The 17,970-nt window shown below is 43.5% G+C and overlaps 1 pseudogene; it reads left to right on the forward strand.

Moving 5' to 3' along the window:
- Positions 1 to 5,718: 5,718 nt before the first annotated feature.
- Positions 5,719 to 6,467, forward strand: LOC119305866 (annotated as a pseudogene).
- Positions 6,468 to 17,970: the final 11,503 nt, after the last annotated feature.

Genomic DNA, 17,970 nt, shown 5'->3' on the forward strand with positions numbered 1-17,970 from the left:
GATGGTCCGGACGTAGATGAGGCAGGTGAACCAGTGCAGTTACACAAGAGGCAAGTGAAACGTTTTTCTTATGACAAGTCACTCCTTACCTGCTTAGTAGATAGATGAAGGCCAGAGACACATACGTTTCACTTTCCAGGATGAAAACTCCTATGTCTACGTTGATAAACCTTTTGGTTTGGAGGACTTAGCTGGGGCTTATGTGCCTGCTATCGGCGATTTACCTACTATGGGGTCTGTTTGGGCACGATGAGAGGTACTTTTATATTAAGTAATATTTAATTCAATTATTTCTTGCCATTCAATAGTATTACTAATGCTTATTTGTTGTCATGCACAGAGACAATTTGCGCATAGTCAGGTTAGGGGATGCTACCCGTCCTTCATGGTGCAGTTTGATAGTTTGCACGAGGATCAAGTTATCTGGGAGCCATACTCGGCTCAGGCTATATCATCGATGTGACGGTTGAGGAGATGTCTCTTCATAGGGTGATGAGACAGTTCGGTCTATATCAAGAGCCTGAGATTTCAGATATTCCACACTTGCCAGACCACGTGCACAAGTAAGTACTAATACTATTTTAGTTGTCAGCTATATATTCATAATATACCTAATCATGTATCGCGCATGTCAATATCAGGGGCAGTCGCCTAGGAGGAAACAAGTCGATGGATTACTGGCTTAAGAGCATTACCCCTTACGTTGACGAATGGACTACCGCTGCGACAAATATCTGGGGTGAGGTTCGGGCCTTTAACTGGGAAATGTTCGGGTTGTATTTGCAGCGTTACCGGCATACAATGAGGATCTACTTGGTTCCATCAGCTGCTCCTGATCAGATCGAAGCCTCTCTCACCAGCGATATGTACCCAACTGCCTCTGTTGTGGGAACCAGACACCACGCGGTAAATGCCTTGGTTCTTATATGTTGAGTCTTTTGTTAAACTGGGATGTCTATTCGTGGTGTCTATCATACAACGAGGATATAATTGGTTAACTCTTCATCTACAGGGTGACTTGACAGTACAGGCGTGAGAGGAGGTTTCCGCTTTAATGCGGCACTATCAGAGGGGAGAAACTATCCCACCGCGAGAGGGCGTCTTATGGTTGAGGCGTCTTGATGACAAGCTACGCGGGATTTACGCAGCTGTTACGTGTAGACGGTCTTCGGATGTTGCACTTCCTCCTCCAGCACATCGTCCGCCACGTCCCTCTGTACAGCATTCAGAACCACGACCCTCTGTGCACCGTTCACAACCACGACCTTCTGTGCACCGTGAAGAACCTCATCCTTCACAGCCAGGGAGCTCTTCCTGGCATGAGCCACCTCCTTCACAGCCAGGGAGCTCTTCCTGGCATGAGCCACCTCCTTCACAGCTAGGGAGCACTTACTGGCATCAGCAGATGGAACTAGGTAACCCTACTCACTACATTCTTTTCAACGGAGTAGTAATCGTTCATGCATTTGTATCAATTTTACATGTTTTACTTTACCGCAGGAGGCAACCAGTCGCAACCGTTTATGCATTCAGAGCAGTCACCCATCCTTAGTGGTGGTGCTGATTACTTTGAGGGCGACCGCGAGGATGATGACCATGCTACAAACATTTATGACTTCTCGCAGATAGTGTTTCACACTCCACCACCACCACCGACGCAGGAGACATAGACCGTGACAGACGAGGTTAACTATGGTCGTGGTTATCGCGAGCCTTGTCCACCGCCTCAGCGCTTATCGCCTTCCGGTCCTCTCCCGAGGAAGACCCAAACTCGTCGCCGTCCCCCGCAGTGATATGCTTATCTATCTATGTATGACTCATTATCTATGTTAGTTTCAGACTATTCGCATATGTGTGTCAGTATTTATGTATGAGACATGCTTCATGTATGTGTTACTATCGCACTTCCTTTTATCTGATCAGGAGACATATTGTTTTATGTATGCGAGAGACATATTACTATTAATTCGCATTCTTATTCCAGTTGAACTTGTGCAATACATCTTACATACTACAAAATGAAATTCAGATAGAACATAATGCCCTACAATAATACAATACAAACTAATGATGCAAATACATCTGAATGAAACGGTACAATTGGAATACATCTTACATACTACATGAAGTCATCATCGTCATCCTCCATTGATGCAGCCTTCTTGCCCTTCGACGATGCGGTCCTCTTGCCCTCCGTCGATGCAGAACTCTTGCCCTTGCTGGATGCAGAACTCTTGCCCTTTGAGGATGCAGAAGTCTTGCTTTTGGACGATGCAGAACTCTTGCCCTTCGACGATGCAGAACCCGGAAGTGGCGACATGAAGATATCTTCGTCGTCCTCGCTCTCCTCAGTCCATAAAAATGTATTCTTTGCTGCAGTCCTTCTAAAAGTTTCACTCTTCGGCTCCACTACCTTCTTCCACCTTTCATGCAACCTAAGAAGTTCTTGACGTACCTCCTCATAGGTCCTTTCAGGCCACCCAGACCTACGTAATTGGTGAGCCAACTCATTCATTATGGTGTCACTACCGATGAGTTCGTCCCATGGAACTATCCTATTGTCCATCCTGAAATCGGTAACTAGACTCAGAAGAGTGCTGCTCATCCCAGGGTGAAAACTACGATCGAACGGATAATGGGACATCTCGACTACACTATACTGGAATGCTTATCCACCTTCGGCTGAAGGGGGTTTTATAGATACAGAGGAGAAAATGGCGGGAAAGAATAACTGCGTTATGGCGGGAAAGGGTTGGCGGGGAAATAAGGCGGGAAGGGATTGGCGGGAAAATAAGGCGGGAAGGGATTGGCGGGAAAATAAGGCGGGAAGGGATTGGCGGGACACGGGTGGCGGGAACATATGGCGGGAAGGGGTTGGCGAGAAACGAGTGGCGGGAAGGGGTTGGCGGGAAACGGGTGGCGAGAAAATACATTTCAGCATGAGCCATGCAACTTCGGCCTACACGAGACCGAAGTAGTACTTTTCGGCCTAGACTTGACCAAAAAGTCTATTTCGGCCAAGAGTTGATCGAAAATTAACTTTTCGGCCAGGTGCCCCACTTTTCGGTCAAGTGTTGGCCGAAAACCCTACTTCGGCCTAACTGTGGCCGAAAACTACTACTTCGGCCAGAAGATGGCCGACGGGCTACTAGTTTTGGTTTTTTTGCATTACGTCCTATAGTTTCCGAAAATGCTATAAAATATATCATAGTTTTGAAAAAAAAATCGATGAATTGCTTTTTGGTGACCCCTCACCTCCAAGGCAGATGCCAAGATACCTGCATGACAAGCTCCACCCGAGAGTGGACATCTCTAGCTAGGTTTTACTCTTCAAAGAGCTTGGCTGAACTGCGTCCCATATTCTTGAAAATTCACCATCAATCGACTGCCTTACATTGGAGACCCTACTGATCGTGGTTTCAGGTCTTCTGGCGCCAGAGATGCAGAGTCGTCACGGTGCAGACGGGTACACCCAGAAGTTTTGAGAGCTTAACTGTCGGCATTTTTTGGACGAACCTCGCGAGAGGACAGGGTATTCCTGCAATTTGTTAAGAATATAGAGTAAATAGATTTGCGGGAGCTTAGCTAGTGTCGTTTCTTTCAGTAGCCTAGTAATAAGCTAAGCTGCTCGTTACTGCTTGATTTTAAGTTAAAGTTGCTTCCAGGCCCGTGTACTGGGGCTGTGAAGAGAGTGATTCGTGGGTTTGCAGGACCCTGCTGGTTCGTTGGGGAGCAGGCCGGGCGTTTAGCGTGTTGCTGTAGAAATCCTGTACTGAATCTCATCAGACACGATCAGGAGTTGCAGTAGAAGGGAATGAGGTCGTCGCTATTGCCCCCTCATAATTGACATTTTCTCTTCCCTGATAACTTTTGTATTTGCACTTCGAGTTTGGATTTGATTTTTTTCATCGGCTGAGAACCTAGCGTCGCTCGGTTGGCCAGCTGCGCGAGCGTGCTGCCCGCAAGAGTTCGAGTCCTGGGCATTTGTGTGGTCAGGGTTGCTCTTCTATAAAAATAACCCGTAAAGGGTAGTCCTGGCTGCTCTAATTTTTTCAGAAGTTGTGAACACACCGAAAGTCCTCTTTTGACCCCGAGCTCATATGCACCCGCATGAAGAGTAAAATAAAAAAATAGTAATAAAATCAAAAAAATCTGAATTTTTTTTGTGATGAACATCGATGAATATTCGAAGTGCGTTTAAAATTTCAGATTGAAATGACATTTGTGGAGGTCTGGGCAAAAATAACAAAATCGATGCTACAAAATGCTTCTAACAATAGTCTTTTTGGACCATCGATTTTATTTTTTTTGCCCAGACCTCCACGAATGTCATTTCGACTGAAAATTTTACTTTTTTTTTTCAATTTTACTTGTGCGGGAGCATATGAGCTCGGGATCAAATACTCCATGTCCCATACTGAACATACACCTTTTTCTGGAAGCACTTAAATTTGTTTCTTTAACATGGGAGAATGGAAGCACGTGGTACTTTACCATGGTAGGATATAGTTACTCATCATGTCATTTTTTTTTGCTATAAGACCCAGAAGATTCCACACAGATTGTCTTCAGCGGGGTTCCTTTCGGATGCGGCTTCCTCCTTGCATATAACCTCTACATTATCTTCTCGTATTTGTAGAAAATAGAAATTTGATTTCGTGCTCCTTTTCAGGATGCAGTGCTCCAACAACTGTCTAGCACAATTCTGTAGCAAAAAAAGAATCGATATATTTACCAATCAAAAAAATGTTGCAAATACATGTGTCAACGATGAATAGGTCCATTGGCATAAATGAGATCTCCTTTCCAATGGAAAATGACAAATGAGAATGTGAAATACGATGTCACTGATGTAAGTGTATCTAGTGCCCCTTTGTGGTTTTGGAATGTGTGTTTGTGAGTGTACACAGAAGAATAGTCCCTAAAAACCTGGTTTAGCCGTCAAAGATACCCCCCCCCCCCTAAAATGTAAATGCATTGAAGAAATTGGTGCATGCCTTTGAAGAAATTGCCAGAAGAATTGGAACGTGAAGACATTGTATTTTAGTAGTTTCTATCTTTTTATTTGAGTCACAGGGAACATCGTATTGTTAAGAGGGGTTTAGGTGATACAAAGACATTTCCTAGTAATGCTCAAACTATCCTATTTCTTTGAGTGAAGAATTTGAAAATCTCTTGCAGTGTGGTTCATTTCTTCTTTGGGTTAGGAAATCGCTACTGCGATTCTCCTACCTTGAGGAACTAAGAGTTCAATTTGTTTTGACCGTTGTGGTGCGAGTACCAGTTGTCGTGTGTATCCCTATCCTAACAACGGTCACATGGGGATATCCTATTGGTCTTTTCCCCCTCGGGTTGCACCCCGGTTGTAAATAACTGCACCAACCACTAGTTGTTGGTTGGCCACTCCAAGTGATTGCATGGCAAGTGTCATCTAGAGCAACCCACCCTTTGAAAAATTTAAGAAATCCCGAGGAAAAGATCTTATAAATCTCCATTGGACATTCCATTTACGCATATTAAATCACCACCATTATTTTTCTATGGTTTAAATCTGGACTATCCGGTTTATATTGCTTTAATAATTTGATCAATAGATAGATGTATCCAATATTTATTGATAGATAAGTAAGCAATAAGTGATAATTAATAGTAGCCATGTTTTCTGCCAAGGTTCTTCGGCATTGATTGATTGATATACATCCGAGTTTATTGTTCTAGATGAAAATATTCTATATATACCATGCACCTACAGTTTGACAAACCAACCTCGACACACAGAACATCTCAGAAACACAAGAAAATCGTTGTAGCAAAGCCATGAGGCCATCACAAGCTCTCTCGCTTCTCGTTGTTGTCCTCCTCCTCGTCTCGTCCAGTGCTTCCATCCTAGAAGATACGTGCAAGCGCTTCGACGGCGCTGACATCTATGATATCTGCATCAAGTTCTTCAAGGCCAACAAGGACAGCGCCACCACAGACAAGCGTGGCCTTGCTGTCATTGCCACTAAGATTGCCAGTGCGACAGCTGTGGACACCCGCAAGCGCATTGCCATCCTGAAGGCCGAGGAAAAGGACCAGATGATCCAACAGGTCCTCGCCTACTGTGACAATATGTACTCCAGAGCTATGGGCTTGTTTGACAAAGCTGCCAGGGGCATCTTGTCAGGCAGGTTGGGCGACGCGGTGACGAGCCTCAGCTCCGCGTTGGATATTCCCAAATATTGCGATGACGAGTTCCTCGAGGCAGGCGTGAAGTCACCGTTCGATGCCGAGAACAGCGAGTTCGAGATGCAATGTGCCATAACTCTGGGTGTAACGAAGATGCTGACCTTCTAGTTAGCTAGCCAGCGAGGATATGAATCTAGGTAACTACAACAAGATTCCATAGTAATTTTGATGAGCAAACTCCTCAAAATTAATAAGCCCACAATGTTATCACTGAACTATGCAAGACATGCTGGCACATATTTCTTTTGTGTGGATTTGTTTTTTTGTTGATTTAGGAAACACAATAGTAACGGGAATACCCACCCATTCCGCACTGCCGTGGAGCGATGGTCGGAGGGGGAGGGGAGGAGATTAACCTTGTTGGCAGCTAAAAGAATCGACATGGTCGACTAGAGGGGGGGGGGTCATTAGGCGACTGACAGAATTTTAACTTCTTTTGCAAATTTTAGGATCAAAAAATAATAAGTTTTCTATATATGCAGCTAGGTGGACAACCTATATGAAAATCTTAACAAGTAACAAGTGCTAGCAAGAGTAAACACAAGATAATAACTAACACAAAGTAAAGGACCGAAATAATGGCAAGTGGAGTTGGTGGAGATGAGGATGTGTTTCCGAAGTCCCTTCCTTGGGGGGGGGGGGGTACTTCTCCGTTGGAGGAGTGTGGTGGCACAATGCTCCCCAAGCATCCCAAGGACTCTCCCTATTCTCCTAACGCCCTCGCACAATGCAAGGTATCATGAATCCACTAGCGGTGACCTTGAAGGCGACAACCGTGACCTTTACAAAAAAGATTGTGGATCTCTCCATAACTTAATTGGAGGCTCCCAACACTACCATGAAGCTTCACCACAATGGATTATGCCTTCGCGGTAACCTCTTCCGTCTAGGGTGCCCAAGCACCCAAGAGTAACAAGTTGATGTAGATGTAGAAGTCGAGGGACACAAAATAGTTTGGTGCAAGTTCAGATCAGGTGAATCTCCTCCTATTATTAAAGTATGAGAGAGTTTGGGTGGTTGGGGAAGGAGATCCCAAGATTTTGGAGGTTTGGAAATGTTGGAGAAAAGCTTGAGCACATATTAGGGTTGGGTGGAAGAAGAAGGGGGGTATTTATACCCCCACGGGGGAAATAGTCATTGCACAGCCGCAATTCTGGGTACCCGGACAAAACCGATTGGGGTTCCCAGACCATCCAGAAGAAATGTCCCCTGCCCCAAACACCCGGGGGACAAAGTCCCCGGGCACCCGAACAGACTAGGGGTTGTGCATATCAGAGGGGGCCGGGCACCCGGGGGTCCAAGACCCTGGGCACCTGATATATCTCCTTTGTATCTACTTTTCCAAACACTTTTGCTCTTGTTTTGGACTCTAATTTGCATGATTTGAATTGAACTAACCCAGACTGACGCTGTTTTCAGCAGCACTGCTCCACCCATCAAGCTAAACAAGCTTAACTGTACAAATAGGAATCTAATATGATGCTGATATTAGTAAAACAGAGGCATGTTTAATTGGTCAGCTAGATGTTCCTACTTTAGTTTTGAAATGCATGTCAGCCACATATAGAGAGATAAGAAGGAATAGTATTTATCTATGCGCTCTGGTTCATCATGGGTGGGCAACATCAATTGTATAGACAAAATTTTAATATCTACAATCTGCTTGCTCTTCTGCTCTTCTTTAACATGGTCCTCTTCTCTTCTTCTTTAATAAGTATAGTATGTTCCTTGTTGGAAAGAGGAGCAGAGACATTTGCAGTTGACTTGCAAAGAGACTTGCAAAGATAACTCAATCATACATTTGCAGTTAACATGGTCCTCTTCTCTTCTTCTTTAATAAGTATAGTAGGCCAAACCAAACTAATAATTCGAAGAGACTTGCAAAGATAACTCAATCATACATAAAAGAATTCAGAGAAGATTCAAATATTATTCATAGATAAACTTGATCATAAACCCACAATTCATCGGATCTCTACAAACACACTGCAAAAAGAGATTACATCGAATAGATCTCCACAAGAGAGGGGGAGAACATTGTATCGATATCCAAAAAGAGAGAAGAAGCCATCTAGCTAATAACTATTGACCCGTAGGTCTATGGTAAACTACTCACAACTCATCGGAGGGGCAAGGATGTTGATGTAAAAGCCCTTCGTGGTCGATTCCCCCTCGGGCAGAGTGCCGGCGAAGGCTCCAAGATGGGATCTCGCGGATACAGAAGGTTACGGCAGTGGAAATTGTGTTTCGTGGTGCTCCTGGATGTTTTCGGGGTACGTAGGTATATATAGGAGGAAGAAGTACATCGGTGGCCGCCTGAGGGGCCCACGAGACAGGGGGGCGCACCCTATAGGAGGGGGGGCGACCCCCTATCTCGTGGGGTCCTCGGGAGCTTCTTGACTTGCACTCCAAGCTCTCCGGATCACGTTCGTTCCAAAAATCACGCTCCCGAAGGTTTCATTCCGTTTGGACCCCGTTTGATATTCATTTTCTTCGAAATACTGAAATAGGCAAAAAAATAGCAATATGGGCTGGGCCTCCGGTTAGTAGGTAGTCCAAAAAATGATATAAATGTGTAAAATAAAGCCCATAAACATCCAAAAGGGGTAATATAATAGCATGGAACAATAAAAAATTAGAGATACGTTGGAGACGTATCAAGCATCCCCAAGCTTAATTCCTGCTCATCCTCGAGTAGGTAAATGATAACAAGAGAATTTTTGATGTGGAATGCTACCTAGCATAATTCATAATGTAGTTTTCTTTATTGTGGGATGAATGTTCAGATCCAAATGAATACAAAATAAAAGTTCATATTGATAAAAGAAATAGTAATACTTCAAGCATACTAATCAAAGTAATCATGTCTTCTCAAAATAACATGGCTAAAGAAAGTTATCCCTACAAAATCATATAGTCTGGCTGTTGCTCTATCTTCATCACACAAAGTATTTAATCATGCACAACCCCGATGACAAGCCAAGCAATTGTTTCATACTTTAATAATCTCAAACTCTTTCAACTTTCACGCAATACATGAGCGTGAGCCATGGACATAGCACTATAAGTGGAATAGAATGGTGGTTGTGGAGAAGACAAAAAGGAGAAGATAGTCTCACATCAACTAGGCGTATCAATGGGCTATGGAGATGCCCATTAATAGATATCAATGTGAGTGAGTAGGGATTGCCATGCAACGGATGCACTAGAGCTATAAATATATGAAAGCTCAACAAAAGAAACTAAGTGGGTGTGCATCCAACTCGCTTGCTCACGAAGACCTAGGGCACTTTTGAGTAAGCCCATCATTGGAATATACAAGCCAAGTTCTATAATGAAAAATTCCCACTAGTATATGAAAGTGACAACATATGAGACTCTCTATCATGAAGATCATGGTGCTATTTTGAAGCACAAGTGTGGAAAAAGAGGTAGTAGCATTGTCCCTTCTCTCTTTTTCTCTCATTATATTTTTTTCTTTTTCTTTTTGTAGGACCTTGAAGTATGTCTTGAGGGGGGGTGATTAGACTACTTGACCAATAAAAACTTAACCTTTTCCCAATTTTAGAGTTTGGCAGATTTTAGCTATTTTAGGACAAGTCAAGCAATCATCACACAATTCAAGCAAGCATGCAAAGAGTGTATAGGCAGCGGAAATTAAAGCATGCAACTTGCAAGAAAGTAAAGGGAAGGGTTTGGAGGATTCAAACGCAATTGGAGACACGGATGTTTTTGGCGTGGTTCCGATAGGTGGTGTTATCGTACATCCACGTTGATGGAGACTTCAACCCACGAAGGGTAACGGCTGCGCGAGTCCACGGAGGGCTCCACCCACGAAGGGTCCACGAAGAAGCAACCTTGTCTATCCCACCATGGCCGTCGCCCACGAAGGACTTGCCTCACTAGCGGTATATCTTCACGAAGTAGGCGATCTCCTTGCCCTTACAAACTCCTTGGTTCAACTCCACAATCTTGTTGGAGGCTCCCAAGTGACACCTAGCCAATCTAGGAGACACCACTCTCCAAGAAGTAACAAATGGTGCGTTGATGATGAACTCCTTGCTCTTGTGCTTCAAATGATAGTCTCCCCAACACTCAACTCTCTCTCATAGGTTTTGGATCTGGTGGAAAGAGGGTTTGAGTGGAAAGCAACTTGGGGAAGGCTAGAGATCAAGATTCATATGGTAGGAATGGAATATCTTGGCCTCAACACATGAGTAGGTGGTTCTTTCTCAGAAATGGTAAGTTGGAAGTGTAGGTTCGTTCTGATAGCTCTCTCCATGAATGAAGAGGAGGTGGAGGGGTATTTATAGCCTCCACACAAAATCTAACCGTTACACACAATTTACCAAACTCGGTGGGACCGAATCATTAAACTCGGTCGGACCGATTTAGTAAACCTAGTGACCATTAGTGATTTTCGGTGGGACTGACATGCATCTCGGTGAGGCCGATTTGGTTAGGGTTAGGGCATAACATAATCTCGGTGAGACCGATTACACAAACTCGGTGAGATTGATTTGGTAATAAGCTTTCCAGAGAGTTGGTCAGGTAAACTCGGTGGGACTGATTTGCTCTTTTCGGTGAGACCGGAATGTTACAAAGAGGAAACAGAGAGTTTACATTGCAATCTCGGTGGGACCGATCGCTCACTTCGGTTAGACCGAAATGTTACGAAGGGAAACAGAGAGATTGCAACCCCATCTCAGTGAGACTGAGATCCCTATCGGTAAGACGGATTTGCTTAGGGTTTGTGGCAGTGGCTATGACTTTTGGAATCGGTGGCGCCGGACAGAAAGAATCGGTGTGACCGATTTTTGCTTTAGGTTTAGGTCATTTGTGGATGTGGGAAAGTAGTTGAGGGTTTGGAGCATATCACTAAGCACATGAAGCAAGAGGCTCATTAAGCAACACCTCATCCCTTCTTGATAGTATTGGCTTTTCCTATAGACTCAATGTGATCTTGGATCACTAAAATGTAAAATGTAGAGTCTTCAGCTTTTGAGCTTGAGCCAATCCTTTGTCCTTAGTATTTTGAGGATCCACTTTCATCATCCATGCCATGCCATTCATTGAGCTTTCCTAAAATAATAGTCTTGGAATAGCATTAGCTCAATGAGCTATATGTTGTTATGAATTACCAAAACCACCTAGGGATAGTTGCACTTTCAATCTCCCCCTTTTTAGTAATTGATGACAACATATAGATCAAAGCTTCGACAAATGATAATAAAATTTAAATAACATTGTCGCTTTGAGAAGTATGTGATAAGCAAGAGCTCCCCCTAAATTTGTGCATGGTTTTAGATTTGCTTTGGACTGCAAATGCACAATGAATTTGGCTCATGGGTTACTCTTCCATGTCACATACATCTTGGTGGAGCGCTCAAAATAATAAACAATGAATACATGCACTCATCACCAAGCATAGTGAGTGATCACATAAGATAGATAGGATAATATCAAGCATGCATAAGTGTAGCTTATGATCAAACACATGATCATCAATGTCTCACAAGCATAGTATCTCAACCAAAAGCAAACAAAGATTAAAAAACCACCAAATAAAGCAAGAGAGAACAAAAGCAACACACTCTCTCTCGAAGCCTATGATCTATACATTTTTCTCCCCCTTTGGCAACAAGTTACCAAAAAGTTCATAGAAAATGCATAGTGCTAGATCGACTCTCAGGCTTGATCTTCTGGTGGTGGTGTAGAGATGGCTCCTTGGATGAAGGCTTCAGTTGAAGTGGATGGAGCTGGAGGAGTTGGTGCTGGAGCTGGTTGCACTGGAACAGTAGGGGCAGTGGCTGGTGCTGAAGTTGTTGCTCTAGTGTCTGTCACTTGCACTGCAACTGACCTCTGGGCTCTGGGCACTTAGGCAAACACATTGGTGGTAGTCTTGCCCTTCCTCTCCTGCATGTCATCCTGCAGCTGCTCCACAACTGACTGAATCTCAGTTACCTTGACATCTAGATCATATAATTTTTGTTCCATGATTCTTTCCAGGCTCTCCTGGTTTTGAGTTAGGGTGGCCAAGCCCTTCTCAATGCTCAGAGATGATGCTATCAAGTAAGCAAGCTGCTCCTGTTTGGTTTTCAAGAAATATTCAGATGCCTCCTCTTGAGTTGGCATCTTCGCAACCTTCTCCCTCTTTGCCTTCTCCTTCTTCTCCTGAGCTTGAAATGATTGTGGATCATCTTCATTCATGACAACCTCATTGTCCTCAAAGTCTGGATAAAGTGGAAAGTGTTCCTTATCCAACTGATATTTTTCTGTGCCCATCTTTGAGTTTATCAATTCTTGAATCTGAGGTGCATATCCACAACTCCTCTTCTAATCTGCTGCAGTCCTCTTGATTGTTTCAATGATCAGGCTCATGACTTTGAACTTCTATGGCACATCAAACACATGCAACATGTTGATGGAATGCCCTCTGATCATGTTATGGTCACCAGACTTGGGCAACAAGGTGTGCCTCAGAATCCAATTTATGGTTGGCAACCCTGACAGCAGAAAGTGAACTGATCCAAACTTGTGAGTCTCTAATGCCTTGTCTGGAATTTCCTTGTACATGTGAGCCATTGAATTGTGACCCAACTTCCTCTTTGCATAAATGTCTAGGTCATCCTCATTCTCCTTGGGGGCATTGATCAGACTTGCCCATTCTTCAATAGTGGACTGGTACCTTGTACCTTCAGACATCCAAACTATTCTTCCATCTGGGTAAAAGTGTGCTGTGGAGTAGAACTGCATGATAAGCTCATCATTCCAGTTGGTGAACTTCTGTCCAACAAAATCTGCAACTCCACAAGCAACAAAGCTGTCTTACACTCGAGGATAGTGCTATTCGTTTTCCTTGATGAATTTCCAGTCAACCCACCTCATGTCACAGACTATGGGCTTCTTGTCCAACAGAATTGTTTCATAGAAGTCTTGCTGTTCCTTTGTGTGGAACCTGTAGTCAACAACAGTTCTTCTTCTTGAAGCATATGGATCTTCCATTCTCCACAGTCTCAGCCCTGAATCCTTCCTGATTCTCATGTCCTCAGCCACAGGATGGGCATCATTGTGGTCTGGTATCTTGGGCTTGAGCTTTCTTAGAACATGTCCTTCTTCTTCTGAATCTTCAGCAACATTGGCACTGGGGCCTTGTTCTTCTCAGCAACTGGAATACTCCTAGTATTCCTCTTTGGAACTTGCTCGGCCTTGGAGGCAGCTTTGGGTGATTCCTTGGGCTTGGATGTTGCAGCCCCTGATCTGATTGCATCTCCCATAAGCTTAGCTGCCTTTGGAGCTGGTGCAACAAGCTCTTCCTCTTCCATCATGGAAGGTTGACCAACAATTTTGGCCATGGTCTTCTTGACCCTTTCCTTCCTCTTGTTTCCTTCAGAAGCTGGCTCTTTGGTATCAGGCCTTTTAGGCAGTTGAGTTGATGCTCTGGCCTTGGACATTGGTTGTCTTCCTGCAGGCCTTTTGGTCTTCATGCCTGGCTTTGTATTCTTTGCTGAGCCATATTCCTTCTAGAGCACCACTTTCTTGGAAGTAGCCTCATCTTCCTCAGCTTTGTAATCTTCATCCTCTGAATCTGAAGTTCTTTTCCTCCTTTGCCTAGTTGCAGCCTTAGGAAAATTGCTAGGAGTACTTCTGCTCCCTTCATCTGAAGTTGAGGGACTAGTGCCCTCACTCAAGTCCATCTGCTCTTCTGACCTGTTCTGGCTGTCACTTTGATCAGACATACTGCAAAAGTTGACTGCTGACCCTGTGAAGAGTTATAGATGAGATAGAAAAGATGAGGATCACAAAATGCAGAGGTTTTTGCAAAAGAATGACTCAAAAGTTCAGTCTTAGTTTTCCACAGAAAGCATTTCGGATCCACCGATTTTCAAACTCGTTGATACCGAAGCAGTTTTGGAACCTAAACTTATGATCTCGGTTGGACCGAGTTTCAGTTTGGTGGTACCGAGACTGCTAGGGTTTCACAGAATCCTCAAATCGGTTGCACCGATTAGTAATTCTCGGTCAGACCGAGAGTCACTAGTGCAATGGCATAAGCCAAATCGGTGAGACCGAGTTTTTCAACTTGGTGGATCCGGGATGGTTTCGGCGGAATCCTAACCCTAAAAATTTGAATCACATCTAATCTATGAACTACTTTGGCTGGATAGAAGAGTTTCAATCGTGGCAAGAATCAATATGAAAACAATGTGCCAGGAATCAGACATGGATAGCACAAAGATTAAGTCCATACCCTAACTTGGCGGTGGACTTGCTATGGCGGCAACGGCAGGGACGAAATCCGTTGACGGCGGCGGAGACCAGCGACAGGAGGCTACTTGCGACGAGGAGACGATCCGGAGACCACGATGGCAGAGCGGGCTGTTGCACGGGCGAAGGGTTTTAGAGAAATTTCCAAAATTTTGCCCGTGGCTATATATATAGCTCGACCCTGTCGGTGTGACCGAGTGGAACAACTCGATGGCACCGAGATGCATAACTGTGTTCAGTTATAGCAAATCGGTGAGACCGAAAAGTTCAAATTGGTTGCACCGAGATTGAAAACTCAGATCAACTTGATGATCTCGGTAGGACCGAAATGGAAGGATCGGTCAGACCGAGAATCACTAAGAGGTTTTGGAAGTTTAAGTCTATGACGAATCGGGGACTCCGAGTGCTCCTCACACAGAGTGGTTCGAATCTGACTTGATCAAATTTTGTGATGTAGCATGAATAGAGTTTGAGACGAGAAAAGCATAGATAGCTAAAGAAGGTTCTTAGGCATTCTTGTCCATCCACTTGGCACAAAGAAAAGAATCCAAACAAACAAGACAACAAGTGGATGTCCTTGAATGAGTAAAATATGCACCAACATGCTCACACAATAAGATGGCAATTGAAATATGTGGCAAAGCATGCACAACCAATTTTAGCATCTATCAAGCAATTGACGATGACTAGGTCATCTATATATGAGTATATTGACTTAGGAGTCAAATGAGAACATTTGATCATAGGTCATACTCATCATTTAAGCTCAAGTGGGGTTACCACTTTTACATAATGCATTAATGTGTTCACACCATTAGAGTTGCTTTGACTCAATTCTTAGAGTTAAGCCCCCTTAGATGTGAGATCCCCCCTTAGAGGGATGAACTAACCTTGGGTTTTGTCGATGATGACTTCATGTAGGTGTTGAAGATGTAGATGCTCAATGTTGATGTAGATCATTTGGAGCAATCCTTTGGAGTGAGTTGCACTTTCAACTTGCCTACATGGGTTAGTCCCACAAGGAACAAACAAGAATATCCATAGACATAGAGTGATGCACACACAAGATGATGCCCATGAAAACATTAGGTTACCTTGTCCCTTGCCTTACCAACAAGAGGGTTTGTGACTCCTTGAACTAGTGCAAGATGTGAAAGTTGATTGCACTTGTTCTTGCCAAAATGATATGAGTGAAGAATGTTGGCGGAGTCACCCTCAAGAACTCTCTAGTTCTTCTTCTTCGGGATCCACATCATCTTGATGGGAATCCTTGGAGTTGTAGTTGTACTTGATGAAGTAGAACTTGACGTAGTCTTGGGGACCCAACTGAACGAGGCTTTAGGTGCTTCTTCAAATGCATCAATCTCTTCTTGAATCTTGTCCTTGCCTTTGTTCTTGTGGTCTTGTGGTGGAAGATCATCTTGAGCTCGTGTCCCCTTGAAGGAAGTAGGATCATACTTCTCTTGTTGAGGAACAAACTTTGTCTTGGGGTATTGATCTTCTTCCCACTCAACTCCATTGGCGTTGAACTTTCGTTCAAAACCAACACCTTGATTCTTCCGGTGCCTTCCTTGCTTGCATACAATTTCCTCGAATTGCTTACTCCCGGCAAGGCTCTTGTAAACACCTTTCTCTATAATTCCCTTCAATAAACTATTTTCTTGCTCAAGTGTAACTTGGCTAAGAGAATCATTAGTGGAATCAAGAGAACTACTAGAAGCAACAACATTGGATTTAACATTATTATTGTTACTACTAGAGGAAGTATCTTTCTTGTACTTGTTGCTAGACTTGACTTGAGGCATGTAAGTAGATAAGAGTAAACGCTTGGCAATGTAAGAAGAACTTTTCTTGCGGAGATCATCATTGATTGCCTTTAAGAACTCATGCTCTTGCTCAAGATTGAGCTTTTCAAAGCGTAACTTCTCATGAGCCCTTAAAAGTTCTCGATGATCTTCGAAGATAGTTTCATGAGCCAACTTAAGAGTGTTTAGTTCTTTAGTTAGAAGCTCAATTTTCTCCTTATCATTGTCATTCGTTTGATTAGGATGATTAATTGATGTTTCATCATAGTATTCATCACTAGAGTTGTCAACAAGTAAATCATCATCCACAAGCAAGTCATCTTCATCACTATTAAAATCTACATACTCGGGATGTGTTACCTTTGGACCTTTGGCCATGAAGAATCTTCCAACACCTTCATTTGGTGAGTCAAATATGTCGTAGGAGTTGGTTGACACAAGTGCTAGACCGGCAACACCTTCATCTTGAGTATATTCGGAGTCGGAGTGATAGCTTCTCTCGGAGTGATTGTCGGAGTCGGAGCCGGAAACCCATTCACCAACATGAGCTTGATGTCTTTGTTTTGTGTAGCTCCTTGATGACTTGTCCTTTCTTTCCGAATCCTTACTTCTCCGTGAGGGTCTTCGTTCATAACGATCATCTCTACTCCTCCTCTCTCTTGGTGGTGATTCTTCTCTGTTGCTCCTTCTTCTTGGAGAATCTTCTCTTCTTTTGTAGGGTGCCGTACACTCATTGGAGTAGTGTCTGGGTCTCCCACAATTGTAGCAATTGCGATCTCGACTAGAAGATCTCTTGTCATTGTAAGACCTTGACTTGGAGCTTCTTTCTTTGCTTCTACTTTTGTAGAATTTGTTGAAGTTCTTCACCATTAAGCTCAATTCTTCATTGAAGGTTGGTTTCTCACTTGATGATGTGGGAGCTTCACTTGAGGCTTTGTAAGCACCACTTGACTTGTTGTGAAGTTCCTCCTTATCCTTGAGTGACATCTCATGAGCAACAATCCTTCCAATGACTTTCGCTGGCTTGAGATCTTTGTAGTTTGGCATCATTTGGATCAATGTGCACACGGTATCATACTTTCCATCCAATGCTCTTAAGATTTTCTTGATGATGAATTTGTTGGTCATCTCTTCACTCCCTAAGCCGGCAATCTCATTTGTGATAAGAGCAAGCCTAGAGTACATTTCAGCGACACCTTCCCCATCCTTCATTTTGAACTTGTCAAGCTGACTTTGGAGCACATCCAACTTGGATTCCTTGACGGACTCGGTACCTTCATGCATATCAATCAAAGTATCCCAAATTTCCTTTGCATTCTCAAGACGGCTGATTTTGTTGAATTCTTCGGGGCACAATCCGTTGAAGATGATGTCACATGCTTGAGCATTGTATTGCAGCATCTTCAATTCTTCCGCATTAGCTTCACGGTTCGATTCTCTCCCATCAAAGAATTCACCTTGCAAGCCAATACAAATAATTTCCCAAACGGCGGGGTTATGTCCAAGAATATGCATTTTCATCTTATGCTTCCAACTAGCAAAATTAGTACCATCAAAGTAAGGACCTCTACGGTGATAATTTCCCTCGCTAGACGCCATACTCTCCTAGGTTGTGAAACCAAGGCTATGACCACCAAAAGCTATGGAAATCAAAGCAAATGGAGACCAA

The sequence above is a fragment of the Triticum dicoccoides genome, chromosome 5B (assembly GCF_002162155.2).
Source record: "Triticum dicoccoides isolate Atlit2015 ecotype Zavitan chromosome 5B, WEW_v2.0, whole genome shotgun sequence".
Taxonomy (NCBI): domain Eukaryota; kingdom Viridiplantae; phylum Streptophyta; class Magnoliopsida; order Poales; family Poaceae; genus Triticum; species Triticum dicoccoides.